The 19,580-nt window shown below is 49.3% G+C and overlaps 52 non-coding genes and 1 pseudogene across 52 annotated transcripts; all 53 read right to left on the reverse strand.

Moving 5' to 3' along the window:
* Nucleotides 1–228: 228 nt before the first annotated feature.
* On the reverse strand, nt 229–347 carry LOC149760307 (5S ribosomal RNA). The gene has a single exon (XR_016401386.1). It is a non-coding gene; the product is annotated as a 5S ribosomal RNA (ribosomal RNA).
* A 246-nt stretch (nt 348–593) lies between these two features.
* LOC149760308 (5S ribosomal RNA) lies at nt 594–712 on the reverse strand. Its single transcript, XR_016406616.1, has one exon. It is a non-coding gene; the product is annotated as a 5S ribosomal RNA (ribosomal RNA).
* Nucleotides 713–957: 245 nt separating this feature from the next.
* On the reverse strand, nt 958–1,076 carry LOC149760309 (5S ribosomal RNA). Its single transcript, XR_016406814.1, has one exon. It is a non-coding gene; the product is annotated as a 5S ribosomal RNA (ribosomal RNA).
* Nucleotides 1,077–1,322: 246 nt separating this feature from the next.
* LOC149760310 (5S ribosomal RNA) lies at nt 1,323–1,441 on the reverse strand. Its single transcript, XR_016409604.1, has one exon. It is a non-coding gene; the product is annotated as a 5S ribosomal RNA (ribosomal RNA).
* Nucleotides 1,442–1,689: 248 nt separating this feature from the next.
* Nucleotides 1,690–1,808, reverse strand: LOC149760311 (5S ribosomal RNA). Its single transcript, XR_016412021.1, has one exon. It is a non-coding gene; the product is annotated as a 5S ribosomal RNA (ribosomal RNA).
* A 247-nt stretch (nt 1,809–2,055) lies between these two features.
* LOC149760312 (5S ribosomal RNA) lies at nt 2,056–2,174 on the reverse strand. Its single transcript, XR_016405579.1, has one exon. It is a non-coding gene; the product is annotated as a 5S ribosomal RNA (ribosomal RNA).
* A 246-nt stretch (nt 2,175–2,420) lies between these two features.
* LOC149760313 (5S ribosomal RNA) lies at nt 2,421–2,539 on the reverse strand. Its single transcript, XR_016409605.1, has one exon. It is a non-coding gene; the product is annotated as a 5S ribosomal RNA (ribosomal RNA).
* A 247-nt stretch (nt 2,540–2,786) lies between these two features.
* On the reverse strand, nt 2,787–2,905 carry LOC149760314 (5S ribosomal RNA). Its single transcript, XR_016407628.1, has one exon. It is a non-coding gene; the product is annotated as a 5S ribosomal RNA (ribosomal RNA).
* A 245-nt stretch (nt 2,906–3,150) lies between these two features.
* On the reverse strand, nt 3,151–3,269 carry LOC149760315 (5S ribosomal RNA). The gene has a single exon (XR_016412626.1). It is a non-coding gene; the product is annotated as a 5S ribosomal RNA (ribosomal RNA).
* A 247-nt stretch (nt 3,270–3,516) lies between these two features.
* LOC149760316 (5S ribosomal RNA) lies at nt 3,517–3,635 on the reverse strand. Its single transcript, XR_016402342.1, has one exon. It is a non-coding gene; the product is annotated as a 5S ribosomal RNA (ribosomal RNA).
* A 246-nt stretch (nt 3,636–3,881) lies between these two features.
* Nucleotides 3,882–4,000, reverse strand: LOC149760317 (5S ribosomal RNA). Its single transcript, XR_016406617.1, has one exon. It is a non-coding gene; the product is annotated as a 5S ribosomal RNA (ribosomal RNA).
* A 246-nt stretch (nt 4,001–4,246) lies between these two features.
* LOC149760318 (5S ribosomal RNA) lies at nt 4,247–4,365 on the reverse strand. Its single transcript, XR_016409606.1, has one exon. It is a non-coding gene; the product is annotated as a 5S ribosomal RNA (ribosomal RNA).
* Nucleotides 4,366–4,613: 248 nt separating this feature from the next.
* On the reverse strand, nt 4,614–4,732 carry LOC149760319 (5S ribosomal RNA). The gene has a single exon (XR_016412022.1). It is a non-coding gene; the product is annotated as a 5S ribosomal RNA (ribosomal RNA).
* A 247-nt stretch (nt 4,733–4,979) lies between these two features.
* LOC149760320 (5S ribosomal RNA) lies at nt 4,980–5,098 on the reverse strand. The gene has a single exon (XR_016405580.1). It is a non-coding gene; the product is annotated as a 5S ribosomal RNA (ribosomal RNA).
* Nucleotides 5,099–5,344: 246 nt separating this feature from the next.
* LOC149760321 (5S ribosomal RNA) lies at nt 5,345–5,463 on the reverse strand. The gene has a single exon (XR_016409608.1). It is a non-coding gene; the product is annotated as a 5S ribosomal RNA (ribosomal RNA).
* A 247-nt stretch (nt 5,464–5,710) lies between these two features.
* LOC149760322 (5S ribosomal RNA) lies at nt 5,711–5,829 on the reverse strand. Its single transcript, XR_016407629.1, has one exon. It is a non-coding gene; the product is annotated as a 5S ribosomal RNA (ribosomal RNA).
* A 245-nt stretch (nt 5,830–6,074) lies between these two features.
* LOC149760323 (5S ribosomal RNA) lies at nt 6,075–6,193 on the reverse strand. The gene has a single exon (XR_016412627.1). It is a non-coding gene; the product is annotated as a 5S ribosomal RNA (ribosomal RNA).
* Nucleotides 6,194–6,440: 247 nt separating this feature from the next.
* LOC149760324 (5S ribosomal RNA) lies at nt 6,441–6,559 on the reverse strand. Its single transcript, XR_016402344.1, has one exon. It is a non-coding gene; the product is annotated as a 5S ribosomal RNA (ribosomal RNA).
* Nucleotides 6,560–6,805: 246 nt separating this feature from the next.
* Nucleotides 6,806–6,924, reverse strand: LOC149760325 (5S ribosomal RNA). The gene has a single exon (XR_016406618.1). It is a non-coding gene; the product is annotated as a 5S ribosomal RNA (ribosomal RNA).
* A 246-nt stretch (nt 6,925–7,170) lies between these two features.
* On the reverse strand, nt 7,171–7,289 carry LOC149760326 (5S ribosomal RNA). Its single transcript, XR_016409609.1, has one exon. It is a non-coding gene; the product is annotated as a 5S ribosomal RNA (ribosomal RNA).
* A 247-nt stretch (nt 7,290–7,536) lies between these two features.
* LOC149760327 (5S ribosomal RNA) lies at nt 7,537–7,655 on the reverse strand. The gene has a single exon (XR_016405581.1). It is a non-coding gene; the product is annotated as a 5S ribosomal RNA (ribosomal RNA).
* Nucleotides 7,656–7,901: 246 nt separating this feature from the next.
* On the reverse strand, nt 7,902–8,020 carry LOC149760328 (5S ribosomal RNA). Its single transcript, XR_016409610.1, has one exon. It is a non-coding gene; the product is annotated as a 5S ribosomal RNA (ribosomal RNA).
* Nucleotides 8,021–8,267: 247 nt separating this feature from the next.
* LOC149760329 (5S ribosomal RNA) lies at nt 8,268–8,386 on the reverse strand. The gene has a single exon (XR_016407630.1). It is a non-coding gene; the product is annotated as a 5S ribosomal RNA (ribosomal RNA).
* Nucleotides 8,387–8,632: 246 nt separating this feature from the next.
* Nucleotides 8,633–8,751, reverse strand: LOC149760330 (5S ribosomal RNA). The gene has a single exon (XR_016409611.1). It is a non-coding gene; the product is annotated as a 5S ribosomal RNA (ribosomal RNA).
* A 248-nt stretch (nt 8,752–8,999) lies between these two features.
* On the reverse strand, nt 9,000–9,118 carry LOC149760331 (5S ribosomal RNA). The gene has a single exon (XR_016412023.1). It is a non-coding gene; the product is annotated as a 5S ribosomal RNA (ribosomal RNA).
* A 246-nt stretch (nt 9,119–9,364) lies between these two features.
* LOC149760332 (5S ribosomal RNA) lies at nt 9,365–9,483 on the reverse strand. The gene has a single exon (XR_016409612.1). It is a non-coding gene; the product is annotated as a 5S ribosomal RNA (ribosomal RNA).
* A 247-nt stretch (nt 9,484–9,730) lies between these two features.
* LOC149760333 (5S ribosomal RNA) lies at nt 9,731–9,849 on the reverse strand. Its single transcript, XR_016407631.1, has one exon. It is a non-coding gene; the product is annotated as a 5S ribosomal RNA (ribosomal RNA).
* Nucleotides 9,850–10,094: 245 nt separating this feature from the next.
* Nucleotides 10,095–10,213, reverse strand: LOC149760334 (5S ribosomal RNA). Its single transcript, XR_016408125.1, has one exon. It is a non-coding gene; the product is annotated as a 5S ribosomal RNA (ribosomal RNA).
* A 247-nt stretch (nt 10,214–10,460) lies between these two features.
* Nucleotides 10,461–10,579, reverse strand: LOC149760335 (5S ribosomal RNA). The gene has a single exon (XR_016402345.1). It is a non-coding gene; the product is annotated as a 5S ribosomal RNA (ribosomal RNA).
* A 246-nt stretch (nt 10,580–10,825) lies between these two features.
* LOC149760336 (5S ribosomal RNA) lies at nt 10,826–10,944 on the reverse strand. The gene has a single exon (XR_016403561.1). It is a non-coding gene; the product is annotated as a 5S ribosomal RNA (ribosomal RNA).
* Nucleotides 10,945–11,192: 248 nt separating this feature from the next.
* LOC149760337 (5S ribosomal RNA) lies at nt 11,193–11,311 on the reverse strand. The gene has a single exon (XR_016412024.1). It is a non-coding gene; the product is annotated as a 5S ribosomal RNA (ribosomal RNA).
* A 247-nt stretch (nt 11,312–11,558) lies between these two features.
* On the reverse strand, nt 11,559–11,677 carry LOC149760338 (5S ribosomal RNA). Its single transcript, XR_016405582.1, has one exon. It is a non-coding gene; the product is annotated as a 5S ribosomal RNA (ribosomal RNA).
* Nucleotides 11,678–11,924: 247 nt separating this feature from the next.
* Nucleotides 11,925–12,043, reverse strand: LOC149760339 (5S ribosomal RNA; annotated as a pseudogene).
* A 245-nt stretch (nt 12,044–12,288) lies between these two features.
* On the reverse strand, nt 12,289–12,407 carry LOC149760340 (5S ribosomal RNA). The gene has a single exon (XR_016412025.1). It is a non-coding gene; the product is annotated as a 5S ribosomal RNA (ribosomal RNA).
* Nucleotides 12,408–12,653: 246 nt separating this feature from the next.
* On the reverse strand, nt 12,654–12,772 carry LOC149760341 (5S ribosomal RNA). Its single transcript, XR_016408237.1, has one exon. It is a non-coding gene; the product is annotated as a 5S ribosomal RNA (ribosomal RNA).
* A 246-nt stretch (nt 12,773–13,018) lies between these two features.
* Nucleotides 13,019–13,137, reverse strand: LOC149760342 (5S ribosomal RNA). The gene has a single exon (XR_016409613.1). It is a non-coding gene; the product is annotated as a 5S ribosomal RNA (ribosomal RNA).
* Nucleotides 13,138–13,383: 246 nt separating this feature from the next.
* On the reverse strand, nt 13,384–13,502 carry LOC149760343 (5S ribosomal RNA). The gene has a single exon (XR_016409614.1). It is a non-coding gene; the product is annotated as a 5S ribosomal RNA (ribosomal RNA).
* A 246-nt stretch (nt 13,503–13,748) lies between these two features.
* LOC149760344 (5S ribosomal RNA) lies at nt 13,749–13,867 on the reverse strand. The gene has a single exon (XR_016408625.1). It is a non-coding gene; the product is annotated as a 5S ribosomal RNA (ribosomal RNA).
* Nucleotides 13,868–14,113: 246 nt separating this feature from the next.
* Nucleotides 14,114–14,232, reverse strand: LOC149760345 (5S ribosomal RNA). The gene has a single exon (XR_016402456.1). It is a non-coding gene; the product is annotated as a 5S ribosomal RNA (ribosomal RNA).
* Nucleotides 14,233–14,478: 246 nt separating this feature from the next.
* Nucleotides 14,479–14,597, reverse strand: LOC149760346 (5S ribosomal RNA). The gene has a single exon (XR_016409615.1). It is a non-coding gene; the product is annotated as a 5S ribosomal RNA (ribosomal RNA).
* A 246-nt stretch (nt 14,598–14,843) lies between these two features.
* LOC149760347 (5S ribosomal RNA) lies at nt 14,844–14,962 on the reverse strand. Its single transcript, XR_016409616.1, has one exon. It is a non-coding gene; the product is annotated as a 5S ribosomal RNA (ribosomal RNA).
* A 245-nt stretch (nt 14,963–15,207) lies between these two features.
* Nucleotides 15,208–15,326, reverse strand: LOC149760348 (5S ribosomal RNA). Its single transcript, XR_016406285.1, has one exon. It is a non-coding gene; the product is annotated as a 5S ribosomal RNA (ribosomal RNA).
* A 245-nt stretch (nt 15,327–15,571) lies between these two features.
* On the reverse strand, nt 15,572–15,690 carry LOC149760349 (5S ribosomal RNA). The gene has a single exon (XR_016409617.1). It is a non-coding gene; the product is annotated as a 5S ribosomal RNA (ribosomal RNA).
* A 248-nt stretch (nt 15,691–15,938) lies between these two features.
* Nucleotides 15,939–16,057, reverse strand: LOC149760350 (5S ribosomal RNA). Its single transcript, XR_016412026.1, has one exon. It is a non-coding gene; the product is annotated as a 5S ribosomal RNA (ribosomal RNA).
* A 247-nt stretch (nt 16,058–16,304) lies between these two features.
* LOC149760351 (5S ribosomal RNA) lies at nt 16,305–16,423 on the reverse strand. Its single transcript, XR_016405584.1, has one exon. It is a non-coding gene; the product is annotated as a 5S ribosomal RNA (ribosomal RNA).
* A 246-nt stretch (nt 16,424–16,669) lies between these two features.
* LOC149760352 (5S ribosomal RNA) lies at nt 16,670–16,788 on the reverse strand. Its single transcript, XR_016408238.1, has one exon. It is a non-coding gene; the product is annotated as a 5S ribosomal RNA (ribosomal RNA).
* Nucleotides 16,789–17,034: 246 nt separating this feature from the next.
* On the reverse strand, nt 17,035–17,153 carry LOC149760353 (5S ribosomal RNA). The gene has a single exon (XR_016409619.1). It is a non-coding gene; the product is annotated as a 5S ribosomal RNA (ribosomal RNA).
* Nucleotides 17,154–17,399: 246 nt separating this feature from the next.
* Nucleotides 17,400–17,518, reverse strand: LOC149760354 (5S ribosomal RNA). The gene has a single exon (XR_016405318.1). It is a non-coding gene; the product is annotated as a 5S ribosomal RNA (ribosomal RNA).
* Nucleotides 17,519–17,764: 246 nt separating this feature from the next.
* LOC149760355 (5S ribosomal RNA) lies at nt 17,765–17,883 on the reverse strand. The gene has a single exon (XR_016406619.1). It is a non-coding gene; the product is annotated as a 5S ribosomal RNA (ribosomal RNA).
* A 246-nt stretch (nt 17,884–18,129) lies between these two features.
* LOC149760356 (5S ribosomal RNA) lies at nt 18,130–18,248 on the reverse strand. Its single transcript, XR_016408239.1, has one exon. It is a non-coding gene; the product is annotated as a 5S ribosomal RNA (ribosomal RNA).
* Nucleotides 18,249–18,494: 246 nt separating this feature from the next.
* On the reverse strand, nt 18,495–18,613 carry LOC149760357 (5S ribosomal RNA). The gene has a single exon (XR_016409620.1). It is a non-coding gene; the product is annotated as a 5S ribosomal RNA (ribosomal RNA).
* A 246-nt stretch (nt 18,614–18,859) lies between these two features.
* LOC149760358 (5S ribosomal RNA) lies at nt 18,860–18,978 on the reverse strand. Its single transcript, XR_016408626.1, has one exon. It is a non-coding gene; the product is annotated as a 5S ribosomal RNA (ribosomal RNA).
* A 246-nt stretch (nt 18,979–19,224) lies between these two features.
* Nucleotides 19,225–19,343, reverse strand: LOC149760359 (5S ribosomal RNA). Its single transcript, XR_016408818.1, has one exon. It is a non-coding gene; the product is annotated as a 5S ribosomal RNA (ribosomal RNA).
* Nucleotides 19,344–19,580: the final 237 nt, after the last annotated feature.

Below are 19,580 nucleotides of genomic sequence, written 5' to 3' on the forward strand. Positions count from 1 at the left end.
TCCCTTTTATGACAAAGCAGCAGACCTCGACGGCCCGAGACATTCACGCTGCCGGGGCCGTTCTGGCGTAGGATTCAACGCGCTGGTCCCGCTATGCGGCATGGCACCGCCAGTCTCCGGACTCAGTTTATTGTCGGGGAAAAAAAATTATCCGAAGACGAAAAGCCAAAAGCCGAAAAATTAAAAATAAATATTATCAAAAAATAAAAAAGCGGGCAAAAAATAAAAAGGGTGCAACACGAGGACTTCCCAGGGGGTCACCCATCCTAGTACTACTCTCGCCCAAGCACGCTTAACTGCGGAGTTCTCATGGGATCCGGTGCATTAGTGCTGGTATGATCGCACCCAAGACATGCCCTTCGAAACTCCCTTTTAAGACAAAGCAGCAGACCTCGACGGCCCGAGACATTCGCGCTGCCGGGGCCGTTCTGGCGTATGATTCAACGCGCTGTTCCGCTATGCGGCATGGCACCGCCAGTCTCCGGACTCAGTTTATTTTCGGGGGGAAAAAATTATCCGAAGAGGAAAAGCCAAAAGCCAAAAAATTAAAAATAAATATTATCAAAAAATAAAAAAGCGGGCAAAAAATAAAAAGGGTGCAACACGAGGACTTCCCAGGGGGTCACCCATCCTAGTACTTCTCTCGCCCAAGCACGCTTAACTGCGGAGTTATGATGGGATCCGGTGCATTAGTGCTGGTATGATCGCACCCATGACATGCCCTTCGAAACTCCCTTTAATGACAAAGCAGCAGACCGCGACGGCCCGAGACATTCGCGCTGCCGGGGCCGTTCTGGCGTAGGATTCAACGCGCTGTTCCGCTATGCGGCATGGCACCGCCAGTCTCCGGACTCAGTTTATTTTCGGGAAAAAAAATTATCCGAAGAGGAAAAGCCAAAAGCCGAAAAATTAAAAATAAATATTATCAAAAAATAAAAAAGCGGGCAAAAAATAAAAAGGGTGCAACACGAGGACTTCCCAGGGGGTCACCCATCCTAGTACTACTCTCGCCCAAGCACGCTTAACTGCGGAGTTCTGATCGGATCCGGTGCATTAGTGCTGGTTTGATCGCACCCATGACATGCCCTTCGAAACTCCCTTTGATGACGAAGCAGCAGACCTCGACGGCCCGAGGCATTCGCGCTGCCGGGGCCGTTCTGGCGTAGGATTCAACGCGCTGTTCCGCTATGCGGCATGGCACCGCGAGTCTCCGGACTCAGTTTATTTTCGGGGGAAAAAAATTATCCGAAGAGGAAAAGCCAAAAGCCGACAAATTAAAAATAAATATTATCAAAAAATAAAAAAGCGGGCAAAAAATAAAAGGGGTGCAACACGAGGACTTCCCAGGGGGTCACCCATCCTAGTACTACTCTCGCCCAAGCACGCTTAACTGCGGAGTTCTGATGGGATCCGGTGCATTAGTGCTGGTATGATCGCACCCATGACATGCCCATCGAAACTCCCTTTTATGACAAAGCAGCAGACCTCGACGGCCCGAGACATTCGCGCCACCGGGGCCGTTCTGGCGTAGAATTCAACGCGCTGGTCCCGCTAAGCGGCATAGCACCGGCAGTCTCCGGACTCAGTTTATTTTCGGGGGAAAAAAATTATCCGAAGAGGAAAAGCCAAAAGCCGAAAAATTAAAAATAAATATTATCAAAAAATAAAAAAGTGGAGAAAAAAATAAAAAGGGTGCAACACGAGGACTTCCCAGGGGGTCACCCATCCTAGTACTACTCTCGCCCAAGCACGCTTAACTGCGGAGTTCTGATGGGATCCGGTGCATTAGTGCTGGTATGATCGCACCCATGACATGCCCATCGAAACACCCTTTTATGACAAAGCAGCAGACCTCGACGGCCCGAGACATTCGCGCTGCCGGGGCCGTTCTGGCGTAGGATTCAATGCGCTGTTCCGCTATGCGGCATGGCACCGCGAGTCTCCGGACTCAGTTTATTTTCGGGGGAAAAAAATTATCCGAAGAGGAAAAGCCAAAAGCCGAAAAATTAAAAATAAACATTATCAAAAAATAAAAAAGTGGGCAAAAAATAAAAAGGGGTGCAAGACGAGGACTTCCCAGGGGGTCACCCATCCTAGTACTACTCTCGCCCAAGCACGCTTAACTGCGGAGTTCTGATGGGATCCGGTGCATTAGGGCTGGTATGATCGCACCCATGACATGCCCATCGAAACACCTTTTTATGACAAAGCAGCAGACCTCGACGGCCCGAGACATTCGCGCTGCCGGGGCCGTTCTGGCGTAGGATTCAATGCGCTGTTCCGCTATGCGGCATGGCACCGCGAGTCTCCGGACTCAGTTTATTTTCGAGGGAAAAAAATTATCCGAAGAGGAAAAGCCAAAAGCCAAAAAATTAAAAATAAATGTTATCAAAAAAGAAAAATGCGGGCAAAAAATAAAAGGGGTGCAACACGAGGACTTCCCAGGGGGTCACCCATCCTAGTACTACTCTCGCCCAAGCACGCTTAACTGCGGAGTTCTGATGGGATCCGGTGCATTAGTGCTGGTATGATCGCACCCATGATATGCCCTTCGAAACTCCCTTTTATGACAAAGCAGCAGACCTCGACGGCCCGAGACATTCGCGCTGCCGAGGCCGTTCTGGCGTAGGATTCAACGCGCTGGTCCCGCTATGCGGCATGGCACCGCCAGTCTCCGGACCCAGTTTATTGTCGGGGGAAAAAAATTATCCGAAGAGGAAAAGCCAAAAGCCAAAAAATTAAAAATAAATATTATCAAAAAATAAAAAAGCGGGCAAAAAATAAAAAGGGTGCAACACGAGGACTTCCCAGGGGGTCACCCATCCTAGTACTTCTCTCGCCCAAGCACGCTTAACTGCGGAGTTATGATGGGATCCGGTGCATTAGTGCTGGTATGATCACACCCATGACATGCCCTTCGAAACTCCCTTTTATGACAAAGCAGCAGACCGCGACGGCCCGAGACATTCGCGCTACCGGGGCCGTTCTGGCGTAGGATTCAACGCGCTGTTCTGCTATGCGGCATGGCACCGCCAGTCTCCGGACTCAATTTATTTTCGGAAAAAAAAATTATCCGAAGAGGAAAAGCCAAAAGCCGAAAAATTAAAAATAAATATTATCAAAAAATAAAAAAGCGGGCAAAAAATAAAAAGGGTGCAACACGAGGACTTCCCAGGGGGTCACCCATCCTAGTACTACTCTCGCCCAAGCACGCTTAACTACGGAGTTCTGATGGGATCCGGTGCATTAGTGCTGGTATGATCGCACCCATGACATGCCCTTCGAAACTCCCTTTTATGACAAAGCAGCAGACCTCGACGGCCCGAGACATTCACGCTGCCGGGGCCGTTCTGGCGTAGGATTCAACGCGCTGGTCCCGCTATGCGGCATGGCACCGCCAGTCTCCGGACTCAGTTTATTGTCGGGGGAAAAAAATTATCCGAAGAGGAAAAGCCAAAAGCCGAAAAATTAAAAATAAATATTATCAAAAAATAAAAAAGCGGGCAAAAAATAAAAAGGGTGCAACACGAGGACTTCCCAGGGGGTCACCCATCCTAGTACTACTCTCACCCAAGCACGCTTAACTGCGGAGTTCTGATGGGATCCGGTGCATTAGTGCTGGTATGATCGCACCCAAGACATGCCCTTCGAAACTCCCTTTTAAGACAAAGCAGCAGACCTCGACGGCCCGAGACATTCGCGCTGCCGGGGCCGTTCTGGCGTATGATTCAACGCGCTGTTCCGCTATGCGGCATGGCACCGCCAGTCTCCGGACTCAGTTTATTTTCTGGGGGAAGAAATTATCCGAAGAGGAAAAGCCAAAAGCCATAAAATTAAAAATAAATATTACCAAAAAATAAAAAAGCGGGCAAAAAATAAAAAGGGTGCAACACGAGGACTTCCCAGGGGGTCACCCATCCTAGTACTTCTCTCGCCCAAGCACGCTTAACTGCGGAGTTATGATGGGATCCGGTGCATTAGTGCTGGTATGATCGCACCCATGACATGCCCTTCGAAACTCCCTTTTATGACAAAGCAGCAGACCGCGACGGCCCGAGGCATTCGCGCTGCCGGGGCCGTTCTAGCGTAGGATTCAACGCGCTGTTCCGCTATGCGGCATGGCACCGCGAGTCTCCGGACTCAGTTTATTTTCGAGAGAAAAAAATTATCCGAAGAGGAAAAGCCAAAAGCCAAAAAATTAAAAATAAATGTTATCAAAAAAGAAAAAAGCGGGCAAAAAATAAAAGGGGTGCAACACGAGGACTTCCCAGGGGGTCACCCATCCTAGTACTACTCTCGCCCAAGCACGCTTAACTGCGGAGTTCTGATGGGATCCGGTGCATTAGTGCTGGTATGATCGCACCCATGACATGCCCATCGAAACTCCCTTTTATGACAAAGCAGCAGACCTCGACGGCCCGAGACATTCGCGCCACCGGGGCCGTTCTGGCGTAGAATTCAACGCGCTGGTCCCGCTAAGCGGCATAGCACCGGCAGTCTCCGGACTCAGTTTATTTTCGGGGGAAAAAAATTATCCGAAGAGGAAAAGCCAAAAGCCGAAAAATTAAAAATAAATATTATCAAAAAATAAAAAAGTGGAGAAAAAAATAAAAAGGGTGCAACACGAGGACTTCCCAGGGGGTCACCCATCCTAGTACTACTCTCGCCCAAGCACGCTTAACTGCGGAGTTCTGATGGGATCCGGTGCATTAGTGCTGGTATGATCGCACCCATGACATGCCCATCGAAACACCCTTTTATGACAAAGCAGCAGACCTCGACGGCCCGAGACATTCGCGCTGCCGGGGCCGTTCTGGCGTAGGATTCAATGCGCTGTTCCGCTATGCGGCATGGCACCGCGAGTCTCCGGACTCAGTTTATTTTCGGGGGAAAAAAATTATCCGAAGAGGAAAAGCCAAAAGCCGAAAAATTAAAAATAAACATTATCAAAAAATAAAAAAGTGGGCAAAAAATAAAAAGGGGTGCAAGACGAGGACTTCCCAGGGGGTCACCCATCCTAGTACTACTCTCGCCCAAGCACGCTTAACTGCGGAGTTCTGATGGGATCCGGTGCATTAGGGCTGGTATGATCGCACCCATGACATGCCCATCGAAACACCTTTTTATGACAAAGCAGCAGACCTCGACGGCCCGAGACATTCGCGCTGCCGGGGCCGTTCTGGCGTAGGATTCAATGCGCTGTTCCGCTATGCGGCATGGCACCGCGAGTCTCCGGACTCAGTTTATTTTCGAGGGAAAAAAATTATCCGAAGAGGAAAAGCCAAAAGCCAAAAAATTAAAAATAAATGTTATCAAAAAAGAAAAATGCGGGCAAAAAATAAAAGGGGTGCAACACGAGGACTTCCCAGGGGGTCACCCATCCTAGTACTACTCTCGCCCAAGCACGCTTAACTGCGGAGTTCTGATGGGATCCGGTGCATTAGTGCTGGTATGATCGCACCCATGATATGCCCTTCGAAACTCCCTTTTATGACAAAGCAGCAGACCTCGACGGCCCGAGACATTCGCGCTGCCGAGGCCGTTCTGGCGTAGGATTCAACGCGCTGGTCCCGCTATGCGGCATGGCACCGCCAGTCTCCGGACCCAGTTTATTGTCGGGGGAAAAAAATTATCCGAAGAGGAAAAGCCAAAAGCCAAAAAATTAAAAATAAATATTATCAAAAAATAAAAAAGCGGGCAAAAAATAAAAAGGGTGCAACACGAGGACTTCCCAGGGGGTCACCCATCCTAGTACTTCTCTCGCCCAAGCACGCTTAACTGCGGAGTTATGATGGGATCCGGTGCATTAGTGCTGGTATGATCACACCCATGACATGCCCTTCGAAACTCCCATTTATGACAAAGCAGCAGACCGCGACGGCCCGAGACATTCGCGCTACCGGGGCCGTTCTGGCGTAGGATTCAACGCGCTGTTCTGCTATGCGGCATGGCACCGCCAGTCTCCGGACTCAATTTATTTTCGGAAAAAAAAATTATCCGAAGAGGAAAAGCCAAAAGCCGAAAAATTAAAAATAAATATTATCAAAAAATAAAAAAGCGGGCAAAAAATAAAAAGGGTGCAACACGAGGACTTCCCAGGGGGTCACCCATCCTAGTACTACTCTCGCCCAAGCACGCTTAACTACGGAGTTCTGATGGGATCCGGTGCATTAGTGCTGGTATGATCGCACCCATGACATGCCCTTCGAAACTCCCTTTTATGACAAAGCAGCAGACCTCGACGGCCCGAGACATTCACGCTGCCGGGGCCGTTCTGGCGTAGGATTCAACGCGCTGGTCCCGCTATGCGGCATGGCACCGCCAGTCTCCGGACTCAGTTTATTGTCGGGGGAAAAAAATTATCCGAAGAGGAAAAGCCAAAAGCCGAAAAATTAAAAATAAATATTATCAAAAAATAAAAAAGCGGGCAAAAAATAAAAAGGGTGCAACACGAGGACTTCCCAGGGGGTCACCCATCCTAGTACTACTCTCACCCAAGCACGCTTAACTGCGGAGTTCTGATGGGATCCGGTGCATTAGTGCTGGTATGATCGCACCCAAGACATGCCCTTCGAAACTCCCTTTTAAGACAAAGCAGCAGACCTCGACGGCCCGAGACATTCGCGCTGCCGGGGCCGTTCTGGCGTATGATTCAACGCGCTGTTCCGCTATGCGGCATGGCACCGCCAGTCTCCGGACTCAGTTTATTTTCTGGGGGAAGAAATTATCCGAAGAGGAAAAGCCAAAAGCCAAAAAATTAAAAATAAATATTACCAAAAAATAAAAAAGCGGGCAAAAAATAAAAAGGGTGCAACACGAGGACTTCCCAGGGGGTCACCCATCCTAGTACTTCTCTCGCCCAAGCACGCTTAACTGCGGAGTTATGATGGGATCCGGTGCATTAGTGCTGGTATGATCGCACCCATGACATGCCCTTCGAAACTCCCTTTTATGACAAAGCAGCAGACCGCGACGGCCCGAGGCATTCGCGCTGCCGGGGCCGTTCTAGCGTAGGATTCAACGCGCTGTTCCGCTATGCGGCATGGCACCGCGAGTCTCCGGACTCAGTTTATTTTCGAGGGAAAAAAATTATCCGAAGAGGAAAAGCCAAAAGCCAAAAAATTAAAAATAAATGTTATCAAAAAAGAAAAAAGCGGGCAAAAAATAAAAGGGGTGCAACACGAGGACTTCCCAGGGGGTCACCCATCCTAGTACTACTCTCGCCCAAGCACGCTTAACTGCGGAGTTCTGATGGGATCCGGTGCATTAGTGCTGGTATGATCGCACCCATGACATGCCCATCGAAACACCCTTTTATGACAAAGCAGCAGACCTCGACGGCCCGAGACATTCGCGCTGCCGGGGCCGTTCTGGCGTAGGATTCAATGCGCTGTTCCGCTATGCGGCATGGCACCGCGAGTCTCCGGACTCAGTTTATTTTCGGGGGAAAAAAATTATCCGAAGAGGAAAAGCCAAAAGCCGAAAAATTAAAAATAAACATTATCAAAAAATAAAAAAGTGGGCAAAAAATAAAAAGGGGTGCAAGACGAGGACTTCCCAGGGGGTCACCCATCCTAGTACTACTCTCGCCCAAGCACGCTTAACTGCGGAGTTCTGATGGGATCCGGTGCATTAGGGCTGGTATGATCGCACCCATGACATGCCCATCGAAACACCCTTTTATGACAAAGCAGCAGACCTCGACGGCCCGAGACATTCGCGCTGCCGGGGCCGTTCTGGCGTAGGATTCAATGCGCTGTTCCGCTATGCGGCATGGCACCGCGAGTCTCCGGACTCAGTTTATTTTCGAGGGAAAAAAATTATCCGAAGAGGAAAAGCCAAAAGCCAAAAAATTAAAAATAAATGTTATCAAAAAAGAAAAATGCGGGCAAAAAATAAAAGGGGTGCAACACGAGGACTTCCCAGGGGGTCACCCATCCTAGTACTACTCTCGCCCAAGCACGCTTAACTGCGGAGTTCTGATGGGATCCGGTGCATTAGTGCTGGTATGATCGCACCCATGATATGCCCTTCGAAACTCCCTTTTATGACAAAGCAGCAGACCTCGACGGCCCGAAACATTCGCGCTGCCGGGGCCGTTCTGGCGTAGGATTCAACGCGCTGGTCCCGCTATGCGGCATGGCACCGCCAGTCTCCGGACCCAGTTTATTGTCGGGGGAAAAAAATTATCCGAAGAGGAAAAGCCAAAAGCCAAAAAATTAAAAATAAATATTATCAAAAAATAAAAAAGCGGGCAAAAAATAAAAAGGGTGCAACACGAGGACTTCCCAGGGGGTCACCCATCCTAGTACTTCTCTCGCCCAAGCACGCTTAACTGCGGAGTTATGATGGGATCCGGTGCATTAGTGCTGGTATGATCACACCCATGACATGCCCTTCGAAACTCCCTTTTATGACAAAGCAGCAGACCGCGACGGCCCGAGGCATTCGCGCTGCCGGGGCCGTTCTAGCGTAGGATTCAACGCGCTGTTCCGCTATGCGGCATGGCACCGCGAGTCTCCGGACTCAGTTTATTTTCGAGGGAAAAAAATTATCCGAAGAGGAAAAGCCAAAAGCCAAAAAATTAAAAATAAATGTTATCAAAAAAGAAAAAAGCGGGCAAAAAATAAAAGGGGTGCAACACGAGGACTTCCCAGGGGGTCACCCATCCTAGTACTACTCTCGCCCAAGCACGCTTAACTGCGGAGTTCTGATGGGATCCGGTGCATTAGTGCTGGTATGATCGCACCCATGACATGCCCATCGAAACTCCCTTTTATGACAAAGCAGCAGACCTCGACGGCCCGAGACATTCGCGCCACCGGGGCCGTTCTGGCGTAGAATTCAACGCGCTGGTCCCGCTAAGCGGCATAGCACCGGCAGTCTCCGGACTCAGTTTATTTTCGGGGGAAAAAAATTATCCGAAGAGGAAAAGCCAAAAGCCGAAAAATTAAAAATAAATATTATCAAAAAATAAAAAAGTGGAGAAAAAAATAAAAAGGGTGCAACACGAGGACTTCCCAGGGGGTCACCCATCCTAGTACTACTCTCGCCCAAGCACGCTTAACTGCGGAGTTCTGATGGGATCCGGTGCATTAGTGCTGGTATGATCGCACCCATGACATGCCCATCGAAACACCCTTTTATGACAAAGCAGCAGACCTCGACGGCCCGAGACATTCGCGCTGCCGGGGCCGTTCTGGCGTAGGATTCAATGCGCTGTTCCGCTATGCGGCATGGCACCGCGAGTCTCCGGACTCAGTTTATTTTCGAGGGAAAAAAATTATCCGAAGAGGAAAAGCCAAAAGCCAAAAAATTAAAAATAAATGTTATCAAAAAAGAAAAATGCGGGCAAAAAATAAAAGGGGTGCAACACGAGGACTTCCCAGGGGGTCACCCATCCTAGTACTACTCTCGCCCAAGCACGCTTAACTGCGGAGTTCTGATGGGATCCGGTGCATTAGTGCTGGTATGATCGCACCCATGATATGCCCTTCGAAACTCCCTTTTATGACAAAGCAGCAGACCTCGACGGCCCGAGACATTCGCGCTGCCGAGGCCGTTCTGGCGTAGGATTCAACGCGCTGGTCCCGCTATGCGGCATGGCACCGCCAGTCTCCGGACCCAGTTTATTGTCGGGGGAAAAAAATTATCCGAAGAGGAAAAGCCAAAAGCCAAAAAATTAAAAATAAATATTATCAAAAAATAAAAAAGCGGGCAAAAAATAAAAAGGGTGCAACACGAGGACTTCCCAGGGGGTCACCCATCCTAGTACTTCTCTCGCCCAAGCACGCTTAACTGCGGAGTTATGATGGGATCCGGTGCATTAGTGCTGGTATGATCACACCCATGACATGCCCTTCGAAACTCCCTTTTATGACAAAGCAGCAGACCGCGACGGCCCGAGACATTCGCGCTACCGGGGCCGTTCTGGCGTAGGATTCAACGCGCTGTTCTGCTATGCGGCATGGCACCGCCAGTCTCCGGACTCAATTTATTTTCGGAAAAAAAAATTATCCGAAGAGGAAAAGCCAAAAGCCGAAAAATTAAAAATAAATATTATCAAAAAATAAAAAAGCGAGCAAAAAATAAAAAGGATGCAACACGAGGACTTCCCAGGGGGTCACCCATCCTAGTACTTCTCTCGCCCAAGCACGCTTAACTGCGGAGTTATGATGGGATCCGGTGCATTAGTGCTGGTATGATCACACCCATGATATGCCCTTCGAAACTCCCTTTTATGACAAAGCAGCAGACCTCGACGGCCCGAGACATTCACGCTGCCGGGGCCGTTCTGGCGTAGGATTCAACGCGCTGGTCCCGCTATGCGGCATGGCACCGCCAGTCTCCGGACTCAGTTTATTGTCGGGGGAAAAAAATTATCCGAAGAGGAAAAGCCAAAAGCCGAAAAATTAAAAATAAATATTATCAAAAAATAAAAAAGCGGGCAAAAAATAAAAAGGGTGCAACACGAGGACTTCCCAGGGGGTCACCCATCCTAGTACTACTCTCACCCAAGCACGCTTAACTGCGGAGTTCTGATGGGATCCGGTGCATTAGTGCTGGTATGATCGCACCCAAGACATGCCCTTCGAAACTCCCTTTTAAGACAAAGCAGCAGACCTCGACGGCCCGAGACATTCGCGCTGCCGGGGCCGTTCTGGCGTATGATTCAACGCGCTGTTCCGCTATGCGGCATGGCACCGCCAGTCTCCGGACTCAGTTTATTTACTGGGGGAAAAAATTATCCGAAGAGGAAAAGCCAAAAGCCAAAAAATTAAAAATAAATATTATCAAAAAATAAAAAAGCGGGCAAAAAATAAAAAGGGTGCAACACGAGGACTTCCCAGGGGGTCACCCATCCTAGTACTACTCTCACCCAAGCACGCTTAACTGCGGAGTTCTGATGGGATCCGGTGCATTAGTGCTGGTATGATCACACCCATGATATGCCCTTCGAAACTCCCTTTTATGACAAAGCAGCAGACCTCGACGGCCCGAGACATTCGCGCTGCCGGGGCCGTTCTAGCGTAGGATTCAACGCGCTGGTCCCGCTATGCGGCATAGCACCGCCAGTCTCCGGACTCAGTTTATTTTCGGGGGAAAAAAATTATCCGAAGAGGAAAAGCCAAAACCCGAAAAATTAAAAATAAATATTATCAAAAAATAAAAAAGTGGAGAAAAAAATAAAAAGGGTGCAACACGAGGACTTCCCAGGGGGTCACCCATCCTAGTACTACTCTCGCCCAAGCACGCTTAACTGCGGAGTTCTGATGGGATCCGGTGCATTAGTGCTGGTATGATCGCACCCATGACATGCCCATCGAAACACCCTTTTATGACAAAGCAGCAGACCTCGACGGCCCGAGACATTCGCGCTGCCGGGGCCGTTCTGGCGTAGGATTCAATGCGCTGTTCCGCTATGCGGCATGGCACCGCGAGTCTCCGGACTCAGTTTATTTTCGGGGGAAAAAAATTATCCGAAGAGGAAAAGCCAAAAGCCGAAAAATTAAAAATAAATATTATCAAAAAATAAAAAAGTGGGCAAAAAATAAAAAGGGGTGCAAGACGAGGACTTCCCAGGGGGTCACCCATCCTAGTACTACTCTCGCCCAAGCACGCTTAACTGCGGAGTTCTGATGGGATCCGGTGCATTAGGGCTGGTATGATCGCACCCATGACATGCCCATCGAAACACCCTTTTATGACAAAGCAGCAGACCTCGACGGCCCGAGACATTCGTGCTGCCGGGGCCGTTCTGGCGTAGGATTCAACGCGCTGGTCCCGCTATGCGGCATGGCACCGCCAGTCTCCGGACTCAGTTTATTTTCGGGGGGAAAAAATTATCCGAAGAGGAAAAGCCAAAAGCCAAAAAATTAAAAATAAATATTATCAAAAAATAAAAAAGCGGGCAAAAAATAAAAAGGGTGCAACACGAGGACTTCCCAGGGGGTCACCCATCCTAGTACTTCTCTCGCCCAAGCACGCCTAACTGCGGAGTTATGATGGGATCCGGTGCATTAGTGCTGGTATGATCGCACCCATGACATGCCCTTCGAAACTCCCTTTTATGACAAAGCAGCAGACCGCGACGGCCCGAGACATTCGCGCTGCCGGGGCCGTTCTGGCGTAGGATTCAACGCGCTGTTCCGCTATGCGGCATGGCACCGCCCGTCTCCGGACTCAGTTTATTTTCGGGAAAAAAAATTATCCGAAGAGGAAAAGCCAAAAGCCGAAAAATTAAAAATAAATATTATCAAAAAATAAAAAAGCGGGCAAAAAATAAAAAGGGTGCAACACGAGGACTTCCCAGGGGGTCACCCATCCTAGTACTACTCTCGCCCAAGCACGCTTAACTGCGGAGTTCTGATGGGATCCGGTGCATTAGTGCTGGTATGATCGCACCCATGACATGCCCTTCGAAACTCCCTTTTATGACAAAGCAGCAGACCTCGACGGCCCGAGACATTCACGCTGCCGGGGCCGTTCTGGCGTAGGATTCAACGCGCTGTTCCGCTATGCGGCATGGCACCGCCAGTCTCCGGACTCAGTTTATTTTCTGGGGGAAAAAATTATCCGAAGAGGAAAAGCCAAAAGCCAAAAAATTTAAAATAAATATTACCAAAAAATAAAAAAGCGGGCAAAAAATAAAAAGGGTGCAACACGAGGACTTCCCAGGGGGTCACCCATCCTAGTACTTCTCTCACCCAAGCACGCTTAACTGCGGAGTTATGATGGGATCCGGTGCATTAGTGCTGGTATGATCGCACCCATGACATGCCCTTCGAAACTCCCTTTTATGACAAAGCAGCAGACCTCGACGGCCCGAGGCATTCGCGCTGCCGGGGCCGTTCTGGCGTAGGATTCAACGCGCTGTTCCGCTATGCGGCATGGCACCGCGAGTCTCCGGACTCAGTTTATTTTCGGGGGAAAAAAATTATCCGAAGAGGAAAAGCCAAAAGCCGACAAATTAAAAATAAATATTATCAAAAAATAAAAAAGCGGACAAAAAATAAAAGGGGTGCAACACGAGGACTTCCCAGGGGGTCACCCATCCTAGTACTACTCTCGCCCAAGCACGCTTAACTGCGGAGTTCTGATGGGATCCGGTGCATTAGTGCTGGTATGATCGCACCCATGACATGCCCATCGAAACTCCCTTTTATGACAAAGCAGCAGACCTCGATGGCCCGAGACATTCGCACTGCCGGGGCCGTTCTGGCGTAGGATTCAACACGCCGTTCCGCTATGCGGCATGGCACCGCCAGTCTCCGGACTCAGTTTATTTTCGGGGGAAAAAAATTATCCGAAGAGGAAAAGCCAAAAGCCGAAAAATAAAAAATAAATGTTATCAAAAAATAAAAAAGCGGGCAAAAAATAAAAGGGGTGCAACACGAGGACTTCCCAGGGGGTCACCCATCCTAGTACTACTCTCGCCCAAGCACGCTTAACTGCGGAGTTCTGATGGGATCCGGTGCATTAGTGCTGGTATGATCGCACCCATGACATGCCCTTCGAAACTCCCTTTTATGACAAAGCAGCAGACCTCGACGGCCCGAAACATTCGCGCTGCCGGGGCCGTTCTGGCATAGGATTCAACGCGCTGTTCCGCTATGCGGCATGGCACCGCCAGTCTCCGGACTCAGTTTATTTTCGGGGCGAAAAAATTATCCGAAGAGGAAAAGCCAAAAGCCAAAAAAATAAAAATAAATATTATCAAAAAATAAAAAAGCGGGCAAAAAATAAAAAGGGTGCAACACGAGGACTTCCCAGGTGGTCACCCATCCTAGTACTCCTCTCGCCCAAGCACGCTTAACTGCGGAGTTATGATGGGATCCGGTGCATTAGTGCTGGAATGATCGCACCCATGACATGCCCTTCGAAACTCCCTTTTATGACAAAGCAGCAGACCGCGACGGCCCGAGACATTCGCGCTGCCGGGGCCGTTCTGGCGTAGGATTCAACGCGCTGTTCCGCTATGCGGCATGGCACCGCCAGTCTCCGGACTCAGTTTATTTTCGGAAAAAAAAAATTATCCGAAGAGGAAAAGCCAAAAGCCGAAAAATTAAAAATAAATATTATCAAAAAATGAAAAAGCGGGCAAAAAATAAAAAGGGAGCAACACGAGGACTTCCCAGGGGGTCACCCATCCTAGTACTACTCTCGCCCAAGCACGCTTAACTACGGAGTTCTGATGGGATCCGGTGCATTAGTGCTGGTATGATCGCACCCATGACATGCCCTTCGAAACTCCCTTTTATGACAAAGCAGCAGACCGCGACGGCCCGAGGCATTCGCGCTGCCGGGGCCGTTCTAGCGTAGGATTCAACGCGCTGTTCCGCTATGCGGCATGGCACCGCGAGTCTCCGGACTCAGTTTATTTTCGAGGGAAAAAAATTATCCGAAGAGGAAAAGTGAAAAGCCAAAAAATTAAAAATAAATGTTATCAAAAAAGAAAAAAGCGGGCAAAAAATAAAAGGGGTGCAACACGAGGACTTCCCAGGGGGTCACCCATCCTAGTACTACTCTCGCCCAAGCACGCTTAACTGCGGAGTTCTGATGGGATCCGGTGCATTAGTGCTGGTATGATCGCACCCATGACATGCCCTTCGAAACTCCCTTTTATGACAAAGCAGCAGACCGCGACGGCCCGAGGCATTCGCGCTGCCGGGGCCGTTCTAGCGTAGGATTCAACGCGCTGTTCCGCTATGCGGCATGGCACCGCGAGTCTCCGGACTCAGTTTATTTTCGAGGGAAAAAAATTATCCGAAGAGGAAAAGTGAAAAGCCAAAAAATTAAAAATAAATGTTATCAAAAAAGAAAAAAGCGGGCAAAAAATAAAAGGGGTGCAACACGAGGACTTCCCAGGGGGTCACCCATCCTAGTACTACTCTCGCCCAAGCACGCTTAACTGCGGAGTTCTGATGGGATCCGGTGCATTAGTGCTGGTATGATCGCACCCATGACATGCCCATCGAAACACCCTTTTATGACAAAGCAGCAGACCGCGACGGCCCGAGACATTCGCGCTGCCGGGGCCGTTCTGGCGTAGGATTCAACGCGCTGTTCCGCTATGCGGCATGGCACCGCCAGTCTCCGGACTCAGTTTATTTTCGGGAAAAAAAATTATCCGAAGAGGAAAAGCCAAAAGCCGAAAAATTAAAAATAAATATTATCAAAAAATAAAAAAGCGGGCAAAAAATAAAAAGGGTGCAACACGAGGACTTCCCAGGGGGTCACCCATCCTAGTACTACTCTCGCCCAAGCACGCTTAACTGCAGAGTTCTGATCGGATCCGGTGCATTAGTGCTGGTATGATCGCACCCATGACATGCCCTTCGAAACTCCCTTTTATGACGAAGCAGCAGACCTCGACGGCCCGAGGCATTCGCGCTGCCGGGGCCGTTCTGGCGTAGGATTCAACGCGCTGTTCCGCTATGCGGCATGGCACCGCGAGTCTCCGGACTCAGTTTATTTTCGGGGGAAAAAATTATCCGAAGAGGAAAAGCCAAAAGCCGACAAATTAAAAATAAATATTATCAAAAAATAAAAAAGCGGGCAAAAAATAAAAGGGGTGCAACACGAGGACTTCCCAGGGGGTCACCCATCCTAGTACTACTCTCGCCCAAGCACGCTTAACTGCGGAGTTCTGATGGGATCCGGTGCATTAGTGCTGGTATGATCGCACCCATGACATGCCCATCGAAACTTCCTTTTATGACAAAGCAGCAGACCTCGACGGCCCGAGACATTCGCGCCGCCGGGGCCGTTCTGGTGTAGGATTCAACGCGCTGGTCCCGCTATGCGGCATAGCACCGCCAGTCTCCGGACTCAGTTTATTTTCGGGGGAAAAAAATTATCCGAAGAGGAAAAGCCAAAACCCGAAAAATTAAAAATAAATATTATCAAAAAATAAAAAAGTGGAGAAAAAAATAAAAAGGGTGCAACACGAGGACTTCCCAGGGGGTCACCCATCCTAGTACTACTCTCGCCCAAGCACGCTTAACTGCGGAGTTCTGATGGGATCCGGTGCATTAGTGCTGGTATGATCGCACCCATGACATGCCCATCGAAACACCCTTTTATGACAAAGCAGCAGACCTCGACGGCCCGAGACATTCGCGCTGCCGGGGCCGTTCTGGCGTAGGATTCAATGCGCTGTTCCGCTATGCGGCATGGCACCGCGAGTCTCCGGACTCAGTTTATTTTCGGGGGAAAAAAATTATCCGAAGAGGAAAAGCCAAAAGCCGAAAAATTAAAAATAAATATTATCAAAAAATAAAAAAGTGGGCAAAAAATAAAAAGGGGTGCAAGACGAGGACTTCCCAGGGGGTCACCCATCCTAGTACTACTCTCGCCCAAGCACGCTTAACTGCGGAGTTCTGATGGGATCCGGTGCATTAGGGCTGGTATGATCGCACCCATGACATGCCCATCGAAACACCCTTTTATGACAAAGCAGCAGACCTCGACGGCCCGAGACATTCGTGCTGCCGGGGCCGTTCTGGCGTAGGATTCAACGCGCTGTTCCGCTATGCGGCATGGCACCGCGAGTCTCCGGACTCAGTTTATTTTCGGGGAAAAAAAATTATCCGAAGAGGAAAAGCCAAAAGCCAAAAAATTAAAAATAAATATTACCAAAAAATAAAAAAGCGGGCAAAAAATAAAAAGGGTGCAACACGAGGACTTCCCAGGGGGTCACCCATCCTAGTACTTCTCTCACCCAAGCACGCTTAACTGCGGAGTTATGATGGGATCCGGTGCATTAGTGCTGGTATGATCGCACCCATGACATGCCCTTCGAAACTCCCTTTTATGACAAAGCAGCAGACCTCGACGGCCCGAGGCATTCGCGCTGCCGGGGCCGTTCTGGCGTAGGATTCAACGCGCTGTTCCGCTATGCGGCATGGCACCGCGAGTCTCCGGACTCAGTTTATTTTCGGGGGAAAAAAATTATCCGAAGAGGAAAAGCCAAAAGCCGACAAATTAAAAATAAATATTATCAAAAAATAAAAAAGCGGACAAAAAATAAAAGGGGTGCAACACGAGGACTTCCCAGGGGGTCACCCATCCTAGTACTACTCTCGCCCAAGCACGCTTAACTGCGGAGTTCTGATGGGATCCGGTGCATTAGTGCTGGTATGATCGCACCCATGACATGCCCATCGAAACTCCCTTTTATGACAAAGCAGCAGACCTCGATGGCCCGAGACATTCGCACTGCCGGGGCCGTTCTGGCGTAGGATTCAACACGCCGTTCCGCTATGCGGCATGGCACTGCCAGTCTCCGGACTCAGTTTATTTTCGGGGGAAAAAAATTATCCGAAGAGGAAAAGCCAAAAGCCGAAAAATAAAAAATAAATGTTATCAAAAAATAAAAAAGCGGGCAAAAAATAAAAGGGGTGCAACACGAGGACTTCCCAGGGGGTCACCCATCCTAGTACTACTCTCGCCCAAGCACGCTTAACTGCGGAGTTATGATGGAATCCGGTGCATTAGTGCTGGTATGATCGCACCCAAGACATGCCCTTCGAAACTCCCTTTTAAGACAAAGCAGCAGACCTCGACGGCCCGAGACATTCGCGCTGCCGGGGCCGTTCTGGCGTATGATTCAACGCGCTGTTCCGCTATGCGGCATGGCACCGCCAGTCTCCGGACTCAGTTTATTTTCTGGGGGAAAAAATTATCCGAAGAGGAAAAGCCAAAAGCCAAAAAATTAAAAATAAATATTACCAAAAAATAAAAAAAAGGGCAAAAAATAAAAAGGGTGCAACACGAGGACTTCCCAGGGGGTCACCCATCCTAGTACTTCTCTCGCCCAAGCACGCTTAACTGCGGAGTTATGATGGGATCCGGTGCATTAGTGCTGGTATGATCGCACCCAAGACATGCCCTTCGAAACTCCCTTTTAAGACAAAGCAGCAGACCTCGACGGCCCGAGACATTCGCGCTGCCGGGGCCGTTCTGGCGTATGATTCAACGCGCTGTTCCGCTATGCGGCATGGCACCGCCAGTCTCCGGACTCAGTTTATTTTCTGGGGGAAAAAATTATCCGAAGAGGAAAAGCCAAAAGCCAAAAAATTAAAAATAAATATTACCAAAAAATAAAAAAGCGGGCAAAAAATAAAAAGGGTGCAACACGAGGACTTCCCAGGGGGTCACCCATCCTAGTACTTCTCTCACCCAAGCACGCTTAACTGCGGAGTTATGATGGGATCCGGTGCATTAGTGCTGGTATGATCGCACCCATGACATGCCCTTCGAAACTCCCTTTTATGACAAAGCAGCAGACCTCGACGGCCCGAGGCATTCGCGCTGCCGGGGCCGTTCTGGCGTAGGATTCAACGCGCCGTTCCGCTATGCGGCATGGCACCGCCAGTCTCCGGACTCAGTTTATTTTCGGGGGAAAAAAATTATCCGAAGAGGAAAAGCCAAAAGCCGAAAAATAAAAAATAAATGTTATCAAAAAATAAAAAAGCGGGCAAAAAATAAAAGGGGTGCAACACGAGGACTTCCCAGGGGGTCACCCATCCTAGTACTACTCTCGCCCAAGCACGCTTAACTGCGGAGTTCTGATGGGATCCGGTGCATTAGTGCTGGTATGATCGCACCCATGACATGCCCTTCGAAACTCCCTTTTATGACAAAGCAGCAGACCTCGACGGCCCGAAACATTCGCGCTGCCGGGGCCGTTCTGGCATAGGATTCAACGCGCTGTTCCGCTATGCGGCATGGCACCGCCAGTCTCCGGACTCAGTTTATTTTCGGGGCGAAAAAATTATCCGAAGAGGAAAAGCCAAAAGCCAAAAAATTAAAAATAAATATTATCAAAAAATAAAAAAGCGGGCAAAAAATAAAAAGGGTGCAACACGAGGACTTCCCAGGTGGTCACCCATCCTAGTACTCCTCTCGCCCAAGCACGCTTAACTGCGGAGTTATGATGGGATCCGGTGCATTAGTGCTGGAATGATCGCACCCATGACATGCCCTTCGAAACTCCCTTTTATGACAAAGCAGCAGACCGCGACGGCCCGAGACATTCGCGCTGCCGGGGCCGTTCTGGCGTAGGATTCAACGCGCTGTTCCGCTATGCGGCATGGCACCGCCAGTCTCCGGACTCAGTTTATTTTCGGAAAAAAAAAATTATCCGAAGAGGAAAAGCCAAAAGCCAAAAAATTAAAAATAAATATTATCAAAAAATAAAAAAGCGGGCAAAAAATAAAAAGGGTGCAACACGAGGACTTCCCAAGTGGTCACCCATCCTAGTACTCCTCTCGCCCAAGCACGCTTAACTGCGGAGTTATGATGGGATCCGGTGCATTAGTGCTGGAATGATCGCACCCATGACATGCCTTTCGAAACTCCCTTTTATGACAAAGCAGCAGACCGCGACGGCCCGAGACATTCGCGCTGCCGGGGCCGTTCTGGCGTAGGATTCAACGCGCTGTTCCGCTATGCGGCATGGCACCGCCAGTCTCCGGACTCAGTTTATTTTCGGAAAAAAAAAAATATCCGAAGAGGAAAAGCCAAAAGCCGAAAAATTAAAAATAAATATTATCAAAAAATGAAAAAGCGGGCAA

This window comes from Phoenix dactylifera, chromosome 4, assembly GCF_051530095.1.
Source record: "Phoenix dactylifera cultivar Ajwa chromosome 4, Ajwa_hap1_PhDact_Kaust_v1.1, whole genome shotgun sequence".
Classification (NCBI taxonomy): Eukaryota; Viridiplantae; Streptophyta; class Magnoliopsida; order Arecales; family Arecaceae; genus Phoenix; species Phoenix dactylifera.